We start from the raw sequence: 22,780 nt of genomic DNA on the forward strand, positions 1-22,780 counted from the left end.
AGTAGCTGAGACCTCAGGGGGTTGTCTGGGTAAGTTCAGTGCTACCTGAGGCTTATAAGGCATCAGCTTATAGTGGATATAAAATGCATAGGAACTAATAGGGATGCCAACAGAGAAAAGATTTCTTCCCATAGTTTCAATATGAAGAGCTTTATTTGATCGGATTGAATAGAAACTGGTATTTTATAGACTGATAAATCTGGGTGTGAAGTAGATCACCCCTCTTACTGAACAGGGGAAGATCCCAAGGCCCATCCAGGGCCCACAGCCAGTCAGAAGGGGGCTGGAAGCCGAGCCTGGCCTCCTGTGTCCCTGCTTGGTGCTATCTGTGAATGACCTGGGGGTTGAGATGCCTGGGACTAAAGGTACTTGAGGCGCTAGGAACAGGTCTCAGGGCCATGGTTCTCCACCCCAGTTGTATACTGGAATAGGCAAATCAGAGTCACTGATGCTCTCAGGGGATGGGATGTGCAGATCTAGAAGCTTTCCAGGTGATTCTAACCGTGGTTGAGAACTGCTGCCTGACAGAATATTTGAGTGATCTTAGAGAGAACCCAGTTTTCAAAGGCAGAGCATCACCTGCCAGAGATGACTGCCATGTCCACCTAGAGGCCTCTCTTATGGAGAAGATTAAATTAGCAACATTATTGTGACCTCAAGACATTTTCATTAACCAGACAGACACCAGTGAGTTGCAAAGTCACCTTACTGCCCAGTGAAGGAGACCACTGCACACCTTACTGGTCTTGACCAGCTGATGCCAGCTTTGTTTCAGTTGGTGCAACACTGGATTCTCCCGCCAACCTCTCCATGGCACACAAACCAAGATGGACAAGTCTTTGGAGCAAGCCTAGAACTGTCCACGGAATTTTCTGCAAAGATGCAATGTTTCATGTCTGCACTAATACACTGCCACCGGTCATATGTGGCTACTGAGTATTCAAAACATTGCAAATAAAACCAAGAAACTGAAATTTAACTCTTATTTCCCTTTATTTTACATTTTGGTTTGTCACACACAGCTAGTGACTATTGTATTGAATAATGAAAAGAAGGACTGTACCAACCAGGTAGGTGATGGAAAATTTGTAGATGACAAAGGTAAATATTTTAATTTTAAAATGTTTTGTGGCTTATTTATTCTGTACATGTCATTAGTTTGCTTAGCAAGCTGGGACATTAAAAAACAACAACCTTAGCAGACAGTGGTTTGTGACAATAAAGCACAGGGAATATTGATTTTAAAAAATGCTTTGTGTATTTGGTATTCCTTTATAAGAAAGATTTACTGAATTGTGTGAGGAAATTCTTGCCTGGGCCTGTTGAAATATATGATGAGAAGAGTTTGAGGAAGAACTAGGATCTCAGAGCAACTGCCTTGCTCTCAGTTGCTTGAAAGAATCATATTGTAGGAATGATGGAGCTATTGCTTCATCTAATGACAACCTTTCTGTGGAAACTCTTCCAAAAGCAAGTCACTTGAATGCCAATATCAACTTATTCTCCCAGAGACACAAAAAGCACCAAATTCTCCTAATACAGAGCAGGCCCCTGGCCAAAGAACATGACTAAACTTTTCCAATCACATCTTTCAGCTCAGGAAACAGACACTCTCCGAGGCTGTGCATTTGTGATGAGATTCTTGGGATGTTGGTATGCTTATCCTATATGACATTCCAACAGTTAGTTATTTTTGGTTAGCACTTCGATTTTCATGTGAAAAACCATATCATGCCCATGGAAATGCAAACCCCTGCCATCTTTATCGTGATATTTTATCTCCTTCCTAGATGCTTGACAATGCTCCTCAATTCACCCTGATAAAAATGGAAAGATCATAAACTTAAATCATAGTCCTTCAGCCCTGGTTGCCATATCCCTACTGATTTCACTTTACAAACTGTAGATTAGAGGTTATGAGAGGCCCCCTGATTCTTTGCCAGCCCAAGTATGAGCATTACTTTTTTTTTTTTTTTTTTTACCCTTTCTACCCCATTTATCCATTTATCTTTTTTTAAAAAAAATTATTTTTACTTGGAGGATCACTGCTTCACAATAGTGTATTGGTTTCTGCCATACACCAACATGATATAAAATAGGTAGCTAGCGGGAATTTGTTGTTTGACACAAGGAGCTCAAACCTGTGCTCTGAGGCAACCTGGAGTGGTGGGATGGGGTGGGAGGTGGGAGGCAAGTTCAAGAATAGTACTCTTATCTTGCTGAAAAGTGGGATGGGGGATTCATTTGTGGAGGGGAAGAAGATCTTGTCAAGGGGAGGACTGATGTAGAGGTCCTGATGTCGAACTTGCCAGTAATGTAACCTTGGGTACTACGTCATTAACTTTGTTGAGATCCACGTTTCTCAGGAATAAGAACAATAGTGCCTCGAGCGGGGCTGCGAGGACATCACAAGGGGTACGGGCTCGTATGCTCTGTAAACTGGAAGGGCCACCCAGGTGTGAAGGACCAGGGAGTGGCAGCACGCTGGCTCTTTCCCAGTGAGGCCTGCGTATACTCCTTTTGTTTCAGTGAGGGACAGTTTGGCCTGTTTCCACCTTTTGGCTGGCGTGAAGAATGCTGCTATGAACGTGTGTGTACAGATGTCTGTTTCTGCCCCTGCCTTCAGTCCCTTGGCTTTGTGCTCCGCAGTGGAGTCGCTGATCCTGTGGTAACTCTATTTTTGATGTTTTGGGGTGCCGTCGCACTGTTTGCCACAGCAGTTGACCACCTAACAATCCCACCGGCAAGGCGCAAAGACCCCAATTTCTCTACTTCCTTACAAGCGCTGGCTTTCTGTTGTTTGTTTTTGGATAATAGCCATTCTACTGGGTATGAAGGGGTATCTCACTTTGGCTTTGTTCTGCATTTCCCTAATGATCTGAGATGTTGAACACATTTTTATATACTTGTTGCCATTTGTATATTTTCTTTGTAGAAATTTTTATTCTAGTTCTTTGCCCATTTAAACATGACTTTCTTAATGTCAATAAGAACTTACCTATTTTGCTAAGAAATGCGTTAGGATCTAACAACAAAGTCATAATACCCTTAAAAGTAACTGTTAAATGACTCTACATTGTTATCATTATCACTCTCATTTTAATAACTTATCTTTCTTGCTGCTATTTAATTAAAATGATTGAATACTAGCCTTGTTCAGGCACTGTGCTAAATAATGTGCATTTATTGACTGAGTGTGGAGAAGGCAATGGCACCCCACTCCAGCCTGGAAAATTCCATGGACAGAGGAACCTGGTGGGCTGCAGTCCATGGGGTCTCAAAGAGTCGGACACAACTGAGTGACTTCACTTTCACTTTTCACTTTCATGCATTGGAGAAGGAAATGGCAACTCACTCCAGTGTTCTTGCCTGGACAATCTCGGGGATGGGGGAGCCTGGTGGGGGGCCGTCTATGGGGTTGCACAGAGTCGGACATGACTCAAGTGACTTAGCAGCAGCAGCACTGACTGAGTGAATCTTCATACCTACTCTGCAAAGCAGGTCTTGTTAGTGTTCATATTTTACAGCTGGGGAAACTGGGGCTTAATGCTGCTAACTAGCTTGCCCAAGGGCCATGCAATTATTAAGTGGTAGAAGTGGGATTTGAACCCAGGAAGTCAGATCCAAAGTGTCTGTTCTCATCAACCTGTGTTACTGACTCTCAGTGATGGTGGCTGGTCAACAACCCGCTGATGAACCTTACAGGACATCCATCTCAGAAGAACCGCAGTAAAGGGCTATTGCTCATGGTCCTTCATTTCAGAACAGATTCGTGGATTCATCTCTGTGACTATGCTGTGTTCTTCTGAAGTGATCCAGCAATATGACTATGGGTGTGCTATTATTTAATAGCCTGAAGATGAGATCTATTTGAATATACCTGGAAAATTATATCCTGTAGCACCATACTGTCTTGGCTTGACAATTTACTCTGAGGGAACAAAATAAGTCATAATCACTTTTGGTGTTCAGCCTCCTTCTATCCTACTGGAGGAGAATATTTGCATCTCACCTATTTACTCCACAAATCTTTACTGAGGGCTTCTCAACTGTGCAGTACCGTTCTAGACTCCAGGTACTATACAAACAGACAAAGATTTTCTCTTACTGGTGGTAAGGTGGGTATGATGGGCAGAGAAGATGCAATTACATAAAGATTTCTACATCAAGTGATGGTGGGGACCAGGAAGAAAAAGAAAGCAAGTAAGAGCAGAGAGGGGTTCTAAGATGTGAGATGGTTCAACATTTTAGACAGGGATGTCAGGAAAGGCTTCCGTGGTGGGATGATGTTTAAAAGCAACCGGAAGGACATGAGAAAATGAATAATTGGTAAAGAGCATCTCAGACAAAGGGAACAACCAGTGCAAAGGCCCTGAGGCAAGAGCTTCTCTGGAATTTGTGGATATCAATGAGGATGGAAAGATGAGTGGAACAGAAAAAAAAAGGGTGGCTAAAATTCATTAACTCTGCTGTTCCTTGAATTCTCCATGGTAACACTCCATTGGAATTTATCAAATGGCAATGATCCAGCTGGGGAATATACCACATCTAAGATCCGAGTTAGGAAAATAACACAGAAATGACAGATTTGCTTTTGAAGAGCACATAGTATCTGGTACTCTTCTCTTTCCTGGGGGATCATGAGTCAGAATAAAAAAGAATGCCCCAGGCTGTAAAGCACTTCCTAGGGCATTTGCCTGCACAGGTATACATCCAACAGAACATTACAATTCATCTCTTTTACACCAAAAGATGAACTCTTCAATGTTGGACACATTTGCTTTTTCTAAAAACCAATGATGGTCACCAAATCCTCTCTAATGGAAAAGGAGAAAATAAGTTCAAAAATGATAAAAGATTAAAAAAGGAGGAGGATTCACGTGTGAGAGCTCACCTGTGTAGACTTTTTTGTTATAAAATTTTGTTAAAAATTTTTACTGTCCAGTTATATGTTCCAAGAAATCTGACATTAGAATCACAAATAATTTAGGAAAAATTAAACCTTTCTAGAATTTGACAAAAACCTTTGAGAAATTATTGAAACTAAGAAAAATATATGTTTCAGCATTATATGTATACATTTCAACATATGTATACAAAAAGTCCAATTTTCTGTATTGGATTTCAATAGTTAATTCTAAACATCTTGACCCACAAACACTGGAAAATGAGAGTACTTAATTCTATGCCATTATTATATATAATAGTCTGATTTTTAATGTATATTTAACCAGATGCTGGAGTAACCACAAATTACAGCTTTTCAGTTCCTACAGAATGAACTCCCACCCACACAACTCCCAAATGTGAATCACAGTATTTCAGAATAATACTCAAACATTAAAAATCTCATTTCAAAAGGAGTTTGTCATGTTTTATACAGAATAAAAATAACCTCAGTCAAGTGAGAAAAAGGTAAGGCTTCTTTTGGAGCCTAGCCTCCAAACTCCACTGTCAAGCACGACATTGTATTCCTCAGAACAAGAGGAAACAGAAGAAGAGGTAGTAAAATAAAGACAGATCAAAGAAGCAGGCAGGAGAGTTAGGAAACAGTTGTGTACACACTATTATATATAAAGGGCTCCCCTGGTGGCTCAGAGGGTAAAGCGTCTGCCCACGATGCGGGAGACCTGGGTTCGATCCCCAGGTTGGGAAGATCCCCTGGAGAAGGAAATGGCAACCCACTCCAATACTCTTGCCTGGAAAATTCTTACCTGGACTGATGCTGAAGCTGAAACTCCAACACTTTGGCCAACTGATGTGAAGAACTGACTTATTGGAAAAGATCCTGATGCTGGGAAACATTGAAGGCAGGAAGAGAAGGGGACGACAGAGGATGAGATGGTTGGATGGCATCACTGACTCAATGGACATGAGTTTGAGTAAGCTCTGGGAGCTGGTGATGGACAGGGAAGCCTGGCGTGCTGCAGTCCACGGGGTGGCAAAGAGTCGGACATGACTGAATGGCTGAACCGAACCGATTATATAAAACAGATAAATGATAGGGACCTACTGTATAGCAGAGGGAACTCTACTGAATACTCTGTAATGACCTAAATGGGAAAAGAATCTCAAAAACAGTGGGTATGTCACACTGCTCTACAGTGGAAACTAACACGACATTGTAAATCAGCTACACTCCAATGAAAACTCTGAAAAATGAAAATGCTCAGATTCTCAGAAAAGAAAAAAACTACTAAATAAAAAATAAAAACAAGCAAATTACCTCCGAAGAGAACTAAGAGCAGCAGTGGGAGGTGGCGGGGAGGAATCGCTGGAAGCCAGGGTGGGCTGACAGCCACTGTTGGCCTCTAAGGAGAGGGTTTCGCCGCTGACCAGCGGGGAGGCTGGGCTGCCACTGTCTCCCCGGCTGCCTAATACACCAGAGCTGCCCAGCATTACTACGATGCACTCTGTCAATTAAGTCAAACGCAGGTGCTTAACCAACACTGAATCCAGGTCAAACCAGCACTCCGTCTTGAGGTGGGGGAAGGGCAGAAGGCCAGTTTCCACCATAATTATGTGCTTTCTGTGATGCTTAAAATGTATAAGAATTAATACACGTTAGCTTTCCATTAAACAATTTTTTCCCCTTGGATTGCACCAGAATAAAGCACTATGTAATTTTGGTGAGTTCATCATGAGTAAGTTACTCAATCGGCTCTCACAGACGGTTTGAGGAGGCCGGCCACGGAAGACCAACATGAAGGCTGACTCCACAAGGCACCGCCTGCGGCAAGAAGGCCTGCCTCAGGCGCGCTTCCACCGGAGGGGCCGGAGGGAGGCTCTGGCCCGCCACGCCCGCGGAGTGGAGGCTTCGCTCTCCCCCAGGGCTCCCCACGGCGTCCTGAGGCGACGCTGTTCCCGCCAAGCCCTGCACGCTTTCTCCTCCGCTTCCTCAGAGCACGCGGGGCTCCTGTTCCACAAGAGCTCTGAGTTCAGTGAAAACAGTCGTCAGCTTTCTCAACGAAGCCGTTGGCCACAGCACAGAGTCGACGACAACACGATCGTACGCGAACTAGCAGCTCCACGTGACCGGCGCGCGCGGCCGCTAACCCAACGGCAGGGGCAGCGCGGGGGCTGCCGGGAACGCAGCGCTCCCTGCGGTCGCAGAACGAGCGCCCGATGCCCCCCGCCTCTGAGGGCTTCTGTAACTTTCTAGGGCTCTAAGAGAAATCGGAGTGTCAGGGCGAAACGCCTTCCAGGGCTCCCCCTTCAGAAGTGCTGAGAAGACAGAACTTGTTGACGAAACAAGGCGACGGCGTGTCCCCCGGAGGCCGCATGAAGAGCGGTCGCTGTGAACAACCGCAGATTCAGTGCGCGCCTTCTCCCATCTGTCCTCCCTGGCTCTCTGGCCTTCGCCTGGGACAAAACGATCATGCGTGGACTCACGGTCAGGCCCAAGGATTTCCCCAAAGGTAGTTCTGAAAGATAATACACGGCTGGCTTTTTACACTTGAGGCCGACAGTGTAGAGGTCTGAGAAGTTGCCCGCCTGAAAAATCTCGGATGCAGCCAGCTAATGCATTCAGTGTATTTCTTAAACCCGTGAGGCTAAAGGCTATTGAGTTTCATGAGAAATAAACAAAATTTCACATTAACAATAGCGACCTCCCATTCATGTAGACTGAATCCCACAGAAGGGATTGTTTGGGTTGGCAGAATAAAGTGAATAGCCCAGAGTTACTGTATACCAAGCTGGCTGATAACAGGCAAGTTACTTAATGTCTCATGCCTCAGTTTCCACATTCATGAAATGGGCAATAGAAATTGTACCTGTATCAGAGGATCGTTGTAAAAACTAAATGAATTAACAGATGAAAAGCACTAACAACAATGTCTGATATATAATAAACAGTAAATGTTAGTATAGCAGTAAGAGTAATGCATAATGTAATTTTTATTAACATCACATATTGGTTGACCAATTCTCATAGAAATGGAATTATGAACATAAATAACTCTAATTACTGGGCACAGGTTAATCCCTCTTCTGTGCTGATCCTTTGAAGGGAATCTAGGTTATCACTAGGTGCTTGAGTCATCCAAAATGTTTACTGAGGGTCTGTTATTTATTCTTAATATAGGGATCAAAAATGAACAGATCTTAAAGATGGTCAAAGTTAAGTCAGGAAGAATGACAATCACACAAATACAACAACAATGTATAAATGTATCAAATCAACACATTGTACACCTTAAATTTACACAATGTTACACGTCAATGACATTTCAAAAACACAAACCCAAAATGTTATGATGGTATTTCCTGCATGGAACGATCACGATCGAGGTAAGCACAGAGTTTACGATCGAGGTAAGCACAGAGTTCTGCAGGAAGATGGACATGGGCACTGTGGTAGGCAGAATGACAGCCTGTCCAGAGAAGTCCATGTTCTAACCCTCAGAACCTATAAATAGGCTTTATATATATATCGAGGAGGAAGTAAAGTTGCTAAACAGCTGACCTTAAAATAGGGAGATTATTTTGAGTCCAAAGTAAACAGAAGGTCCTTAAGCGTGGGAGAGGGCAGCCGCAGCGTGGGTCAGAGAGACATGATGGGAGGGGAAATCAACCAGCCACTACTGGGTTTGAAGCTGGGGGAAAGGACCACGAGCCAAGGAATGCAGCTGCCCTGCAGTGCCTGAAAAAAGCAAGGAAACAGATCCGATCTGAAGCCTACAGGAACCGACGGGCTCTGTCGAAGCTTTTGACTTAATCCATGAGACCCATGTCAAACTCCAGACCTAAGGAGTCGTAAGAGATCATCCGTGCACTGTTTCATAGCACTAGATTTGTGGCACTTTGTTGGAAAACTGATACAGAGGTAGAATCCAACTTGTATGTGAAAAGAGAGGGGGTGATAGACACAGGAAGCTTCTGAGAGGGGTCACGGCTGGGCCGAGTGTTAGAGGGTGACCAGTGGCTACCTATAGGGAGGGCAGTCTGGGCACCTTGGATGAGGCCTAGTTTCATTGAGCCAGTGAGCAAAACCCGAGGAGTGGAATGTTTGAAAATGACACTGGATTGATAGTATAGCTTACATAACGGGGAGTCATCCTTAGTTTATGAGAGAAAGGGGACTCACAGGGGCTTTAATCCAGGGAAGGGTAGTGTTAGCTGCTCAGTCCTGTCCAACTGTTTGCGGCCCCATGGACAGTAGCCCGCCAGGCTCCTCTGCTCATGGAATTCTCCAGGCAAGAATACTGGAGTTAGTAGCCATTCTCTTCTCCAGGGGATCTTCTTGACTCAGGGATTGAACTAGCGTTTCCTGTACTGAAGGCATATTCTCTACTGTCTGACCACCAGGGAAGCCCAATCTAGGGAATAAGAGGGTCACGTTGTGTTTCAGAAACGTTGTTGGCATAGCAAGATGGAGGATGAACTTGAAGAGGGCAGGCCAAGTGAAAGGAGACAAGGCAAGAGGTCCAAGTGAGAAGGGATGGAGTCAGAAGTATGGCAGTGGGAGTCAAAGAGAAAGTACGGATTTGGGAAACATTGGCCAGCAGGTTCGGCGGGCACTGCTGATGGTTTGTATTTGAGGCGTTAGGACAATGATGGAATCCAGAGCTGCCTCTCCATTCCCAGCTTGGGTGATGGGAGAGAAAGGTGCCCTTATGTGGCAGAGGAGCTGATTTAGAGGGAAGATGATGAGATTGTTTTTGAAAGGCCTAGGACCACTAGAAAGCTGAGTGCCGAAGAACTGATGCTTTTGAACTGTGCTGTTGGAGAAGGCTCTTGAGAGTCCCTTGGACTGCAAGGAGATCCAACCAGTCCATCCTCAAGGAGATCAGTCCTGAATGTTCATTGGAAGGACTGATGTTGAAGCTGAAACTCTAATACTTTGGCCACCTGATGTGAAGAGCTGACTTATTGGAAAAGAATGCTTGAAGGTAGGAGGAGAAGGGGACGACAGAGGATGAGATGGTTGGATGGCATCATTGACTCAATGGACATGAGTTTGAGCAAACTCTGGGAGGTGGTGATGGACATGGAAGCCTGGTGTGCTGCAGTCCATGGGGTCGCAAAGAGTCGGACACAACTGAGCGACTGAACTGAACTAAACTGAGGACCACTAGATTGAGACACACAGTGGACAGCCAAATGGGTGCACCTACATGGGGGTGCAGACCACTGAGATGGGCTTGACATCAGCATATGGGGGATACTTTGAATAGTATGACTGGATGACATCACGCATGAGAAGAATGAGAAGAACAGTGGGCTGTGGACAAGACCCTGGGGGACCCGAACATGTAAGAGGTCCACGAAAAAGATGGAGGAGAAATGAGCAGGAAGCAGCCTGGAGAACTAGCACATGTGGTGTCCCAGGAGAGCCAAGGGAATAGAGGGTTTCATGAAGGGAAGGTGGCATAGAGTCAAAGGGAGCAGGCTTTAGGAAAGTAATGACTGGATGGTGGTGGTGGTGGTGGTGGTCATGTTCATTAACATCATCAAATCATAAGGACAAGAGCAACCAGCACTTCTTGAGCATCCATTATGAGTCCAGTACAATGATTTATTTAACTAATACATATATGGCAAAAACTTCCTACCAGAAACGTCTCTAAGTGCTTTATAAGTTTTAACTCATTTAGTTCCTATAACAACCCTATGAGGAAGACACTATTATTAATCCCATTTTACAGATAAAGAATTGATGCTTTTGAACTGTGGTGTTGGAGAAGACTCTTGAGAGTCTCTTGGACTGCAAGGAGATCCAACTAGTCCATCCTAAAGGAGTTCAGTCCTGGGTGTTCATTGGAAGGACTGATGTTGAAGCTGAAACTCCAAAACTTTGGCCACCTGATGTGAAGAGATGACTCATTTGAAAAGACCCTGATCCTGGGAAAGATTGAAGGTGGGAGGAGAAGGGGATGACAGAGGATGAGATGGCTGGATGGCATCACTGACTCAATGAACATGAGTTTGTGTAGGCTCCGGGAGTTGGTAATGAATAGAGAGGCCTGGTGTGCTGCAGTCCATGGGGTCACAAAGAGTCGGACATGACTGAGCAACTGAACTGAACTGTACAGATAAATAGAAACACAGAGAGGTTACCTTGATCTAAAATTACTCACTAAGTGACAGTCAGGACTCTAAAGCTCTGCTGTCTCCTTCTCACTTGATTTTCACTACTCATCAGTCAACGAATAGGTCCCACCATCATCCTAATTGAATAGATCAAGGAGACAAGGATTAGCAAAGTCAACTAAATTGCTCAGTCAGCCATGGTGGGGCCTGGACAGGTGAGATCAGGGTGAATGATGGACCTACACTGCGAAACCAATCAGCCCCTGTGTGACTGGAAGGAGACGACTCTAGGTGACATCTCAGAAGACATAAGCTCCCCTTTCTGCTGGGTGGCAGATGAGGTGAGGGTCTGACCCACACCAATCAAGGATTAAGCTGGGTTGAGGACAAGTGGCCTTTTTAAAGACTTGGTTCCTTTGTGGTCTATTCTTATCCCTGGATGTGGAGAGCCTGGTGGATCTCTGTCTCCTATGGAATTGTGGGAGATCCTATCCCACCTTTCAGAAAGCCTGTTCTCTCTCACTGCAAAGGAGTGTGAACAAGTCCAAACACAATAAACTTTGTGGTCTGTTTAATTTAAATGGTAAAAGGTATAAATAGTAGGCAAATATCTGGCACACATCTCCTTTATATTAGGATTCCTTATTGGCTTAGAACACACAGGTTCCAAAAACACATATATATGAGACACACCTCTATGTTGACTGTAGCACCATTCACAATAGCTGAAACATGGAAACAACATATGTGTCCATCAACAGAGGAATGGTAAAGAAGACGTGGTACTCATAAAAAATACTCAGCAATAACGAAGAATGACAGAATGCCATTTTCAGCAACACGAGAGGACCCAGAGATTGTCGTACTAAGCAAGCCAGGAAAAGACAAATGTCACATGACATCATTTACGTGTGGAATTTAAAACATGCCACAAATGAACCTATCTATGAGACAGAAACAGAACTGCAGACACAGAGGAGAGGCTGGGAGTGGCCAGAGGGAGGTGGGGGAATGGAGTGGGAGATTGGGGTTAGCAGACGTGAGCTTTTGTATAAAGAATGGAGAAACAACAAGGTCCTCCTGTGTAGTACAGGACACTATATTCAATATCCTATGACAAATGAGAATGACAATAATAGAAAAAAGGATGCATATATATGTGTATGTGTATATATCTATATATCTGAATCATGTCATTGTACAGCAGTAGTTAACACAACATTGTAAATCAATTATACTTCAATTAAAAAAATTAAAAATACAAAACTACATATCTGTGTATTACTTCTTCTACACAAAATAATCCTGCAGCTTTCTTCTCTGTGTACCAAGGGTTGAAAAGCCCTGGTGTTCGTGCATTTGCTGTCTTCCACCCAGGCCGGAAAGAACGCAGTTGGAGTCCCCTATCGCAGGGAACTCTGACCACGGAGTATCAGAGGCTGATCTCAGTCAGTACAAACAACAAACAAAGCTGCAGCTCAGCTGGGCCTCGAGCCCAAGAAAACCAGCCACACACGAACTCGCACCATGGGGGAAGGAGAGAGGGAAAAAATGTTCTAAAAACAAACCCAGGAGAGAAGAAGGCAGGCTGAGACGCTGGCTCCACACTGACTGGCTCCCACATGGGTGTGTGAGAGACAAAGCCTGAGAAAGAAAAGCTTCCCTTGACTTGCCAGGAAAGGAGCCCCAATCTCCTGACTTGACTGGAAAACACTGGCAAAGGCCAAGAGCTCTGAGTCTCCTGAGAAGGGACATGGCTTTAGTTCACGTAGCAACACAGGTTTTGTTTGAAAGGAAAAAAGTCAGAACTGATTTAACATCCTCCGTATTCTTTATATGGAGAAGTCATCCTCAATGAAGCATTTACTGGAAAGTGTTGAGTGAGTTAAGATAACAACAGCTGCTGTAACAAGTAAACCTGAAACCTCAATTGGCTCCACATGGAGTGGGAGAGTAATACAAATGAAGAAGGGGCCGAATGAGCTTCAAGAGAAGACCCTTGATTTGTGCTTCGATGGAAAAGGCTAAGTTTTCCAAGCTGAGACGCTAGGGTCTTAGTGGGGTGGCATTAGGGTAATTACGGTAATTATAATTGGCGTACGGGACTGGGAGATGGAGGGAGCTAAGAGATTTAGGAAGGAAAGAGGGGCCTGGGAAAGATGGAAGGAAGGGATGGATGAAGAGAAGTGGAAGGGAAGGGAGGGTCTGGGAGGACCCCATGCACAGGGGGGAGGCAGCACCTGGGTGAAAGTGGAGGTAGTGAGTGCATCCCTAGCACCAGAGCCTCCAGTTTAAGCATCTCTAGTGAGCAGAACTCCTGATGAAGCTCATTTCCTACCTGAGCAACTTGACAAGTTCTCATGGTCTTCTCAATATTCAGCCAAACATGCCTCACCTTGGTTCCAGCCCTTCTGCCCTGGTTTCTACTCTCTTAGATACATAGATCAAGTATAATCACTTTTCCACAGATCAACCCTTCCAGATCACCACCTCTCGTGGTGTCTCTCCTCTTCTCCAGGATAAAAGCCCTCTTCATATGTGTTTTCCTGAGAGGATGGTTTTAACCACTTTTTCATTGTCATCCTATTCCTTGGGCTGGACACATTCCAGTTTGTGAACTTTTCAGTGGAAATGTGGTCCCCAGACAAAACAGGCTATTCCAAGCATGGTTCCCAGCCCCATCTTTGATCTGCACTGGAGCTTCAGATGAAGTTCCCAAGCAGACATACTTCACGGCTGAGTCACGCTCAGCTTCCTGTCAGCCACAAGAAGGGCTGCTGCTAAGCTCATTCCTAATTCCTCTTAGGGGCAGATGTTTTTTTTGAATGTGAGTGTATAATTTTTCTTTGATCAATTTATGTTTCCCTTGGTAAGATTTGGTCCATTTTTCCAGGCTGTCAAGAGCTTTTGGAATAGTTTTATGATGTCTTGGACAATGATTACAAGCATGAAGCCAAAGTCCTCCTCCAAGTTCTTGACCATGGTGTATAATGAGACAAAGTTAAGATAGAACTCCATAAATTGTCACCCAAGACCTCTCAGGATTAGGTTGTGCCACTTTACATCCTAGGATAGTCTTAGCATTCTCCACATTTTAACATCTTCCGTGCCAATATCCAGGTCCATCAGAAAACTCCAAAGGAAGCCAAACTGGTTGTTTGAGTTTCCCTTTGTCTTTTCTGCTCCACTGATGATGTATTCAGAATTTTATTTCTGATACACTCCTGTCCTTTTTGTTGTTGTTGGTAAATTTCAACTAATGTTTGCTCAAATATTTAAAGATTCTGAAGTTGTGGTTCTGTGTCATCATGAGCTGCTTCGCAGTACGGTGTTTTGTTTTTTTTCTGTGTAAATTTTAAGACAACATGGATCCCCTTGATGGGGTCCACCTCTTTAATCAATTTCTTAATTCCTTTCATTCCTCCTTAATGATTAGACAAGTTTTCTTCATTGCTGGTCTTGCATTCAAGGAGACTGTTTCAATAAGAGTGGAACAACAAAGTGAAACTGATTTTCTCGACTGAGGGAACACTATGAGAAAAGACAGATGAGCAAAGACAACAGCACATTTTGTAGACTGTGCCTGGATGTATGTTCCTTCACATTTCCCAAGTCGACTGGCATTTCCTTGATGGCAGGAAGGACCATATAGAAAAATTCACCTTTAAGAAATCTCACTGGAAAGTCAGTAAATCTTATGAAAGTGAAAGTGAAAGTCACTCGGTCATCTCCAACTCTTTGTGACACCATGGACTATACAGTCCATAGAATTCTCTAGGCCAGAGAACTGGAGTGGGTCGCCTTTTCCTTCTCCAGGGGATCTTCCCAACCCAGGGATTGAACCCTGGTCTCCTGCATTGCAGGCGGATTCTTTACCAGCTGAGCCACCAGGGAAGCCCAAGAATACTGGAGTCGGTAGCCTGTCCCTTGTCCAGGGGATCTTCCTGACCCAAGAATCAAACCAGGGTCTCCTGCTTTGCAGGTGGATTCTTTACCATCTGAGCTATCAAGGAAGCCTTAAATATTATGAAACAAATGTTATAAATTAATTTACAAACAAACGCACAGTGGCCTTTACTTGCCCAGCACACCAAAGGTATAAAATAATCATTTAAAATTTATTTTTGTCAATAGATATATATTTAAAAGACCAGGTTCCAGTTGTCTTTGCACTTTAGCAGCTCAACTAATGAATAAAATTGTGTTGCATGAACCTCTCTAGGATGATATACAATTTATCTGTAATCAGAATTTATAATTGCATTTTTTCCACCCATATTATCAGCTCTGTGAGAGCCCTAAATGGCAAGCACTGACTCTTATTCATCAAGATAAAATTTTAGCTTTTAGTTTTTCACTTACAAGGTGCATAATGATTAAGGATTCTGGTTGCCAAGGGTGAAATGCTGCTTCAAACTCGCAGTTCAATTGTTTTGTGAATTTGTAATTGCACCCTTTCTGAGGGATGAGGAAGGCAGAGGAGGAAATGCACAAAAGTGACACAAAGCAGATAATAACAGACCCCATGAAGAATTCATAATGATGTTTAAGGTGTGAGGGAGAGAAGTTGCTTCAGTCACAAAGAATGATCTCGGATCGCCGGCAGCTACCACAGAGATGGCTCTAGGTCTCAGGGTGCACACTGCATTCCAACAACAGGTTAAAGTCCAGGTCCCGATCTCCAGAGTAATCCATGTTTTTCTTGATCCACTGTGTCTGTGAAGGTGGGGGTGAAGTTGTTTAAGAAAACTCACCAGGCACTCACTTGATGCCATGTCTGGTGACAGAAATCAGAGAGTGTTACCTCAAAGTTAGGTCCAAATTTAAGGTCAGCAAAGTTGACCTCTTGACCAACAGGGATGGCAGCCCCTGGTACGATCAAGAGTGAACATAGAAGGGTGCTAGGTTGAGAATGTTGTTGAGAATGTGCTAGTTTTAAGTATGGTGCTGGATATTCCTTGAAAGTTCCAGGTTAACCAACTGAAGTCGTGACTTACCATGTGTCAAATTTATAGACGAGAGCGCCAAGCATGATAGAAACATGCCAACTGCCCGAGGCCAGAGTCAGAAACTAGAATCTCTCTGAACACCGTCACGCTGTCTTACACCTCCTTCCATCTCACTTTTTTGCATTTCCCTCCCTTCACCCAGCCATTCAGTGGCCGAGCCACTTGGCCAACCAGGGTCCCCTCCCCCTCCCTCACATACCCTCCTTCACCGAGGTTTGGCCTTGAAAGTAAGCATTTTAGGCACGTTGTCAATGCCCCCTTTCAGGCGATGCATTTCAGGAAAGCTGCCAGAGACGGAGAATTCAGTCGGCTGCTGACGTCGGTCCTTAGGATGGCATTATCCCAGGGTGATGATCTGTAATCAGCCTCTCAGCTTTGTGAAGGCAGCAGTAGGGTGTCATCAGTTCATTCAGACACGACCAGGCTGTGGGTGGCCGACTAACACTCACCAAGCTCCAGAAAAGCGATCGCCAACACAGATGCTGCCTGTGTCCAGAGCTGTGAACCCTGTTCTTCACGAACTGCTTCTCAGTACAGGGCACCAGAGAAATCAAAGGAGGAGGAAGTGCTCCTGAAGTCTATCACCCCGGCTGTAGAAAGGCCTGCAGAAAGTGATGGACTCTCCTCATTCCACCACAACTGTGTACCTTTAGAAAAATTTAGGTTTGGTACACAATGCCGTGCTAGTTTCAGGGGTATAGCACAGTGAATTACATGCTTTGTAGACTTTTTTCCATTATATGTTATTACAAGATACTGATTATAGTTCCTTGCACTATAGAGTAGGTCCTGTTAGTTTATTATATATATAATAGTATATACCTGCTAATCCTAAACTCCTAATTTATCCCTCCTCCTACTTCACCCTTTTAACCATCAGTTCATTTTCAATGTCTATGAGTCTATTTTGAAAATAAGTACACTTGTATCATTCTTTAGATTCCACATATAAGTGATATCACGTGATATTTGTCTTTATCTAATTTACTTCATTTAGTATCATAACCTATAGGTCCATCCATGTTGTTGCAAATGGCATTATTTCATTCTTTATATGGCTGAGTAGTATTCCATCGTATACAGGTACCACCTCTTCTTTACCCATTCATCAGTCGGTGAACAGTTAGGTTGCTTCCATGTCTTGGCTGCTGTGAACAGTGCTGCTAGAAACACAGGAGTGTGTGTATTTTTCTGAATTATGGCTTTCACTGGCTATGTGCCCAGGAGTAGGATTACTGGATCATATAAATGGTTGTCTGAGGAGGCCTTACAAATACCTGAGGAAAGAAGAAAAGGGAAAGGCAAAGGAGAAAAGGAAAGAAATACCCATCTGAATGCAGAGTTCCAAAGGATAGCAAGGAGAGATAAGAAAGCCTTCCTCACTGATCACTGCAAAGAAATAGAGGAAAACAATAGAATGGGAAAGACAGAGATCTCTTCAAGAAAATGAGAGACACCAAGGGAACATTTCATGCAATGGAATAAAGGACACACAATAAAGGACAGAAATGGTATGGACCTAACAGAAACAGAAGATATTAAGAAGAGGTGGCAAGAATACACAGAAAAACTGTATAAAAAAGATCTTCACGACCCAGATAATCATGATGGTTAGATAACCACTTAGAACCAGACATCTTGAAGTGGGAAGTCAAGTGGGCCTTAAGAAGCATCACTATGAACAAAGCTAGTGGAGGTGACAAAATTCCAGATGAGCTATTTCAAATCCTAAAAGATGATGCTGTGAAAGTGCTGCATTCAATATGCTTTCCAAATTTCCACAGGACTGGAAAAGGTCAGTTTTCATTCCAATATCAAAGAAAGGCAATGCCAAAGAATGTTCAAACTACCGCACAATTGCACTCATTTCACTTGCGAGCAAAGTAATCCTCAAAATTCTCCAAGCTAGGCTTCAACAGTACTTGAACCAAGAACTTAAAAGTGTTCAAACTGGATTTAGAAAAGGCAGAGGAACCAGAGATCAAATTGCCAACATCCACTGGATCATAGAAAAAACAAGAGAATTCCAGGAATACATCTATTTCTGCTTTATTGACTACACTAAAGCCTTTGACTGTGGGGATCACAACAAACCATCATCTTAAAGTGATGGGAATACCAGACCACCTTACCTGCCTCCTGAGAAATCTGTATGCAGGTCAAGAAGCAACAGTTAGAACCAAACATGAAACAACAGACTAGTTTCAAATTAAGAAAGGAGTACGTCAAGGCTGTATATTGCCACCCTGCTTACATAACTTACATGCAAAGTACATCATGAAAAATGCCAGGCTGAATGAAGCACAAACTGGAATCAAGATTGCCAGAGAAATATCAATAACCTCAGATATGCAGATGACACCACCCTTATGGCAGAAAATGAAGAGGGACTAAAGAATCTCTTTATGAAGATGAGAGAGGAGAGTGAAAAAGCTGGCTTAAAACTCAACATTCCAAAAACTAAGATCATGGCATCCAGTCCCATCACTTCATGGCAAATAGCAGGGGGAAAGGTGGACACAGCACAGATTTTATTTTCCTGGGCTCCAAAGTCACTGAGATGGTGACTGCAGCCATGAAATTAAAAGACGCTTGCTCCTTGGAAGAAAAGCTATGACCAACCTAGGCAGGGTGTTAAAAAGCAGAGACATTACTTTGCCAACAAAGGTCCATGTAGTCAAAGCTATGGTTTTGCCAGTAGTCAGTAGAGATGTGAGAGTTGGACCATACAGAAAGCTGAGTGTTGAAGAATTGATACTTTTGAACTGTGGTGTTGGCGAAGACTCTTGAGAGTCCTTTGGACTGCAAGGAGATCAAACCAGTCCATCCTAAAGGAAATCAGTCCTGAATATTCATAGGAAGGACTGGTACACCAGAAGAAGTGGAATACAGAGTGACTGCTAATGGGTACCAAGTTTCTTCTGGGATGATGAAAAATGTCCTGGAATTAGATATTGGTGATGGTTGTGCAACTCTGTGGATACAATAAAACCCACTGTATAGTATACTTTAAAATGTATGTTATGTGAGTTATATCTCAAAAAAGCTATCATTTTATATTTGTGTTTATCTATTTTTTTGCAGTGCTACATGGCTAGCAGGATCTCAGAATCCTAGTTCCCTGGCCAGGGACTGAGTCTGCGCCCTTGACAGTGAAAGCGCAGAGTTCTAATCCCTGGACCCTCAGGGATTTCCCAAAGCTGAGAGTTTATCTGAGTTACTGACCAAACAATTATACATGACTGTATTTTTGGAATACAATTTTTAAGCAAAGATTGCCAACCTATGTGAAACAACTGTTTAAACACTTTCCTTGACTGTACTATAGGAAAATGCCATGTTGTTATTTGAAATGTTGAAGTGGAAAGATGAAAATAACTGACAAAATGGAAATAAACAGAATATTTATTGAGATAATATTCTGGTTACTTTAAAGTAATACTGTTTTTGGAAGCTACCCCGAGAGACTAATAAATTACATCAACTTATTATGAGGTCATTTAAATTCTTTAGTAACCAAATTCTCTAAATGGATTGCCCAAAGTATTGCTGAAGATTGTTCAATTTAGAGTCCTGCTGTTGTGAAGTATTATTTCAGAAAAGCTTTTAACTGTTAAAGGAAATCTTTTCAGATAAAAAGAGAATTTTATTAAATGGAAATATAGCAATTATGATAATAGCTTAAGATAGTCTCTTTCAAGCAATACCAAAAGTACAGAAAAATATCACATGTGGAAAGAGTCTGATTCGTTCAAGAGTAGAAGCCTAATAGATTGTGTTTAGAGGAGCGTTAGGTGAAGAAAAAGAAGGATAAGAGAGCAGACAATTATCAGATGTGTTATCGCTGAGGTTTTAAATGAAAATTAGAACATTAAAAAGCATATTAACTATAAGGATTTATAGATCTTCCAGATAAATAACAATATGTAAATTAAAAACACTTTTTTAAACTAAAAAAATTAAATAGCACTTTTTATTTGATATATTATGTGAAGATGAATTCTGGCCTTTCTTATACCCTCTACCAAATACTAAATCCCACATGAAATGCCACTTTATGGAAACAGCAGCAAAAGAATGTTGATGGAAGAGTCAGCATTTACTTTCCCTGTTATACATATTTATTGTTAAGAGTTTGTGGCACTAGCTCTTCTGAGTTAATTAAAGTGCCCAGTGAAGGGAAGGTTTTCTCTTGTTCTTCCCTCCCTCTTCCTCTTCTTTCTTTCTTCCTTCCTTCCCTCCTTCACTGGCTCTAACACCCCACCCTTTCCTTCTGTTCTCTTTTATTAGGAACATATAGTCATTTAGATAATGTTCATGTTTTTTGCTTCAAGGGTTCAGCAGCTTTTAGAAGAAGAAAGTCAGTGAAACAAATATTTGGCCAGAGACATGTAAAACAAGCAATTATCCATCTGTTATTTTGAGGTAACAATAAAAAGGATAGCACTGTCTTTGAAATTATCTTGAGCTTAAGCACTGTTGAGTAAAATAAGGCAAGGTGCTCACCTAGCCACCACATTGATCGTTTTTATTTACTGCTGAACTCCATTGTCCCTTGGCACAATTAGTACTTGTTGAATGAGACTAGAGATCTCTTCAAGAAAATTAGAGATACCAAGGGAGCATATCATGCAAATATGGGCACAATAAAAGACAGAAATGGTATGGACCTAACAGAAACAGAAGATATTAAGAAGAGGTGGCAAGAATACACAAAAGAACTATATTAAAAAGGTCTTAATGACCCAGGTAACCACCAAGGCCTTGACTGTGTTGATTACAACAAACTGTGGAAAATTCTTAAAGAGATGGGAATACCATATCACCTGACCTGCCTTCTGCGAAACCTGTATGCAGGTTAAGAAGGAAAAACAGACTGGTTCCAAATCGGGAAAGGAATATGACAAGGCTGTATATTGCCACCCTGCTTATTTAACTTATATGCAGAGTACATCATGTGAAATGCTGGAGTGGATGAAGCACAAGTTGGAATTAAGATTGCCAAGAGAAGTATCAATAACCTCAGATATGCAGATGATACCACCCTTATGGCAGAAAGCAAAGAAGAACTAAAGAGCCTCTTGAGGAAAGTGAAAAAGAAAAGTGTAAAAGCTGGCTTAAAACTCAACATTCAGAAAACTAAGATCATGGCATCCAGTCCTATCACTTCATGGAAAATAGATGGGGAAACAGTGGAAAAAGTGACAGACTTTATTTTGGGGGGCTCCAAAATCATTGCAGATGGTAACTGCAGCCATGAAATTAAAGGATGGTTGCTCCTTGGAAGGAAAGTTATGACCAACCTAGACAACATATTAGAAAGCAGAGATATTACTTTATCAAAAAAGGTCCATCTAGTCAAGGCTTTGGTTTTTCCAGTGGTCATGTATGGATGTGAGAGTTGGGCTATAAAGAAAGCTGAGTGTTGAAGAATTCATGCTTTTGAACTGTGGTGTTGGAGAAGACTCTTGAGAGTCCCTTGGACAGCAAAGATATCCAACCAGTCCATCCTAAAGGAGATCACTCCTGAATATTCATTGGAAGGACTGATGCTGAAGCTGAAACTCCAATACTTCGGCAACCTGATGTGAAGAACTGACTCATCTGAGGAGACCCTGATGCTGGGAAAGATTGAAGGTGGGAGGAGAAGGGGACGACAGAGGATGAGATGGTTAGATGGCATCACTGACTCAATGGAGATGGGCTTGAGTAAACTCTGGGAGTTGGTAATGGACAGGGAGGCCTGGCGTGCTGCAGTCCATGGGGTCGCAAAGAGTCGGACATGACTGAGTGACTGAACTGAACTGACTGAATGAGTCTAGAAGGGCATATAGCTACATATATAAGGCCAATCCTTTATACAATTAGATAACTACATCATGAATAAAAGTCAGAAATGGAATATTTCTGAAGGTAACACAAAGAAGATATCTAGAAAGGCCAAAGAAGATAGAGTAAAAAACCAAGATCCCCTGAAGAGTTCACGTGGACTCTTCTCAGGCTACTTGAGGTTGATGATCTTACAGATTATCTAGAGATGCTTAATTCGTGACCTCAGAGTTAAACTTACTGTGAAAAACCCAAGTGATGAATGTTTCTTGTATCTGTATATCAGATCCCTTTTTGGCATTGTTTATTCACATTGTGGGGGCTTCCCAGGTGGTGCTAGTGGTAAAGAACCCACCTGCCCATGCAGGAGACCTAAGAGATGCGGGTTCCATCCCTGGGTCAGGAAGGTCCCCTGGAGAAGGACATGGAAACCCACTCCAGTGTTCTTGCCTGGAGAACCCCATGGGCAGAGGAACCTGGTGGGCTGCACAGAGTCGGACACGACTGAAGTGATTTAACACACGTCCACATTGTGGGGAAAATAATGGAATTTCTATTTCCATCTTCTTGCACAAATAAAAAAGTGAATAACAGTCAAAGAAGAGCTTTTGTAACCAAATATTTCCAGTGGGCATGTATACTGGTGTGTGTGTTTCTTCACTGAGCCCTATTTCTCATAACCTTACCTGAAAGCTATAATAAGTAACAGGAAAGTGGTTAACTGCACGAAATAGCAGATTTGCTTATTACATCTACAGAACATTTTGTCTGCGATCTAAGTGAGTAAAAAGCACAATGACTATTACAGACACAGAAGAAAAAGGCAGTTGAACTTTAATTGTATTGAAGAATGAATGCTCTTCACCTTTGCTGGGGTTCTGAAGACATACTCAGCCTCTTTAGGTGAG

This window comes from Budorcas taxicolor, chromosome 24, assembly GCF_023091745.1.
Source record: "Budorcas taxicolor isolate Tak-1 chromosome 24, Takin1.1, whole genome shotgun sequence".
NCBI classification, from domain to species: domain Eukaryota; kingdom Metazoa; phylum Chordata; class Mammalia; order Artiodactyla; family Bovidae; genus Budorcas; species Budorcas taxicolor.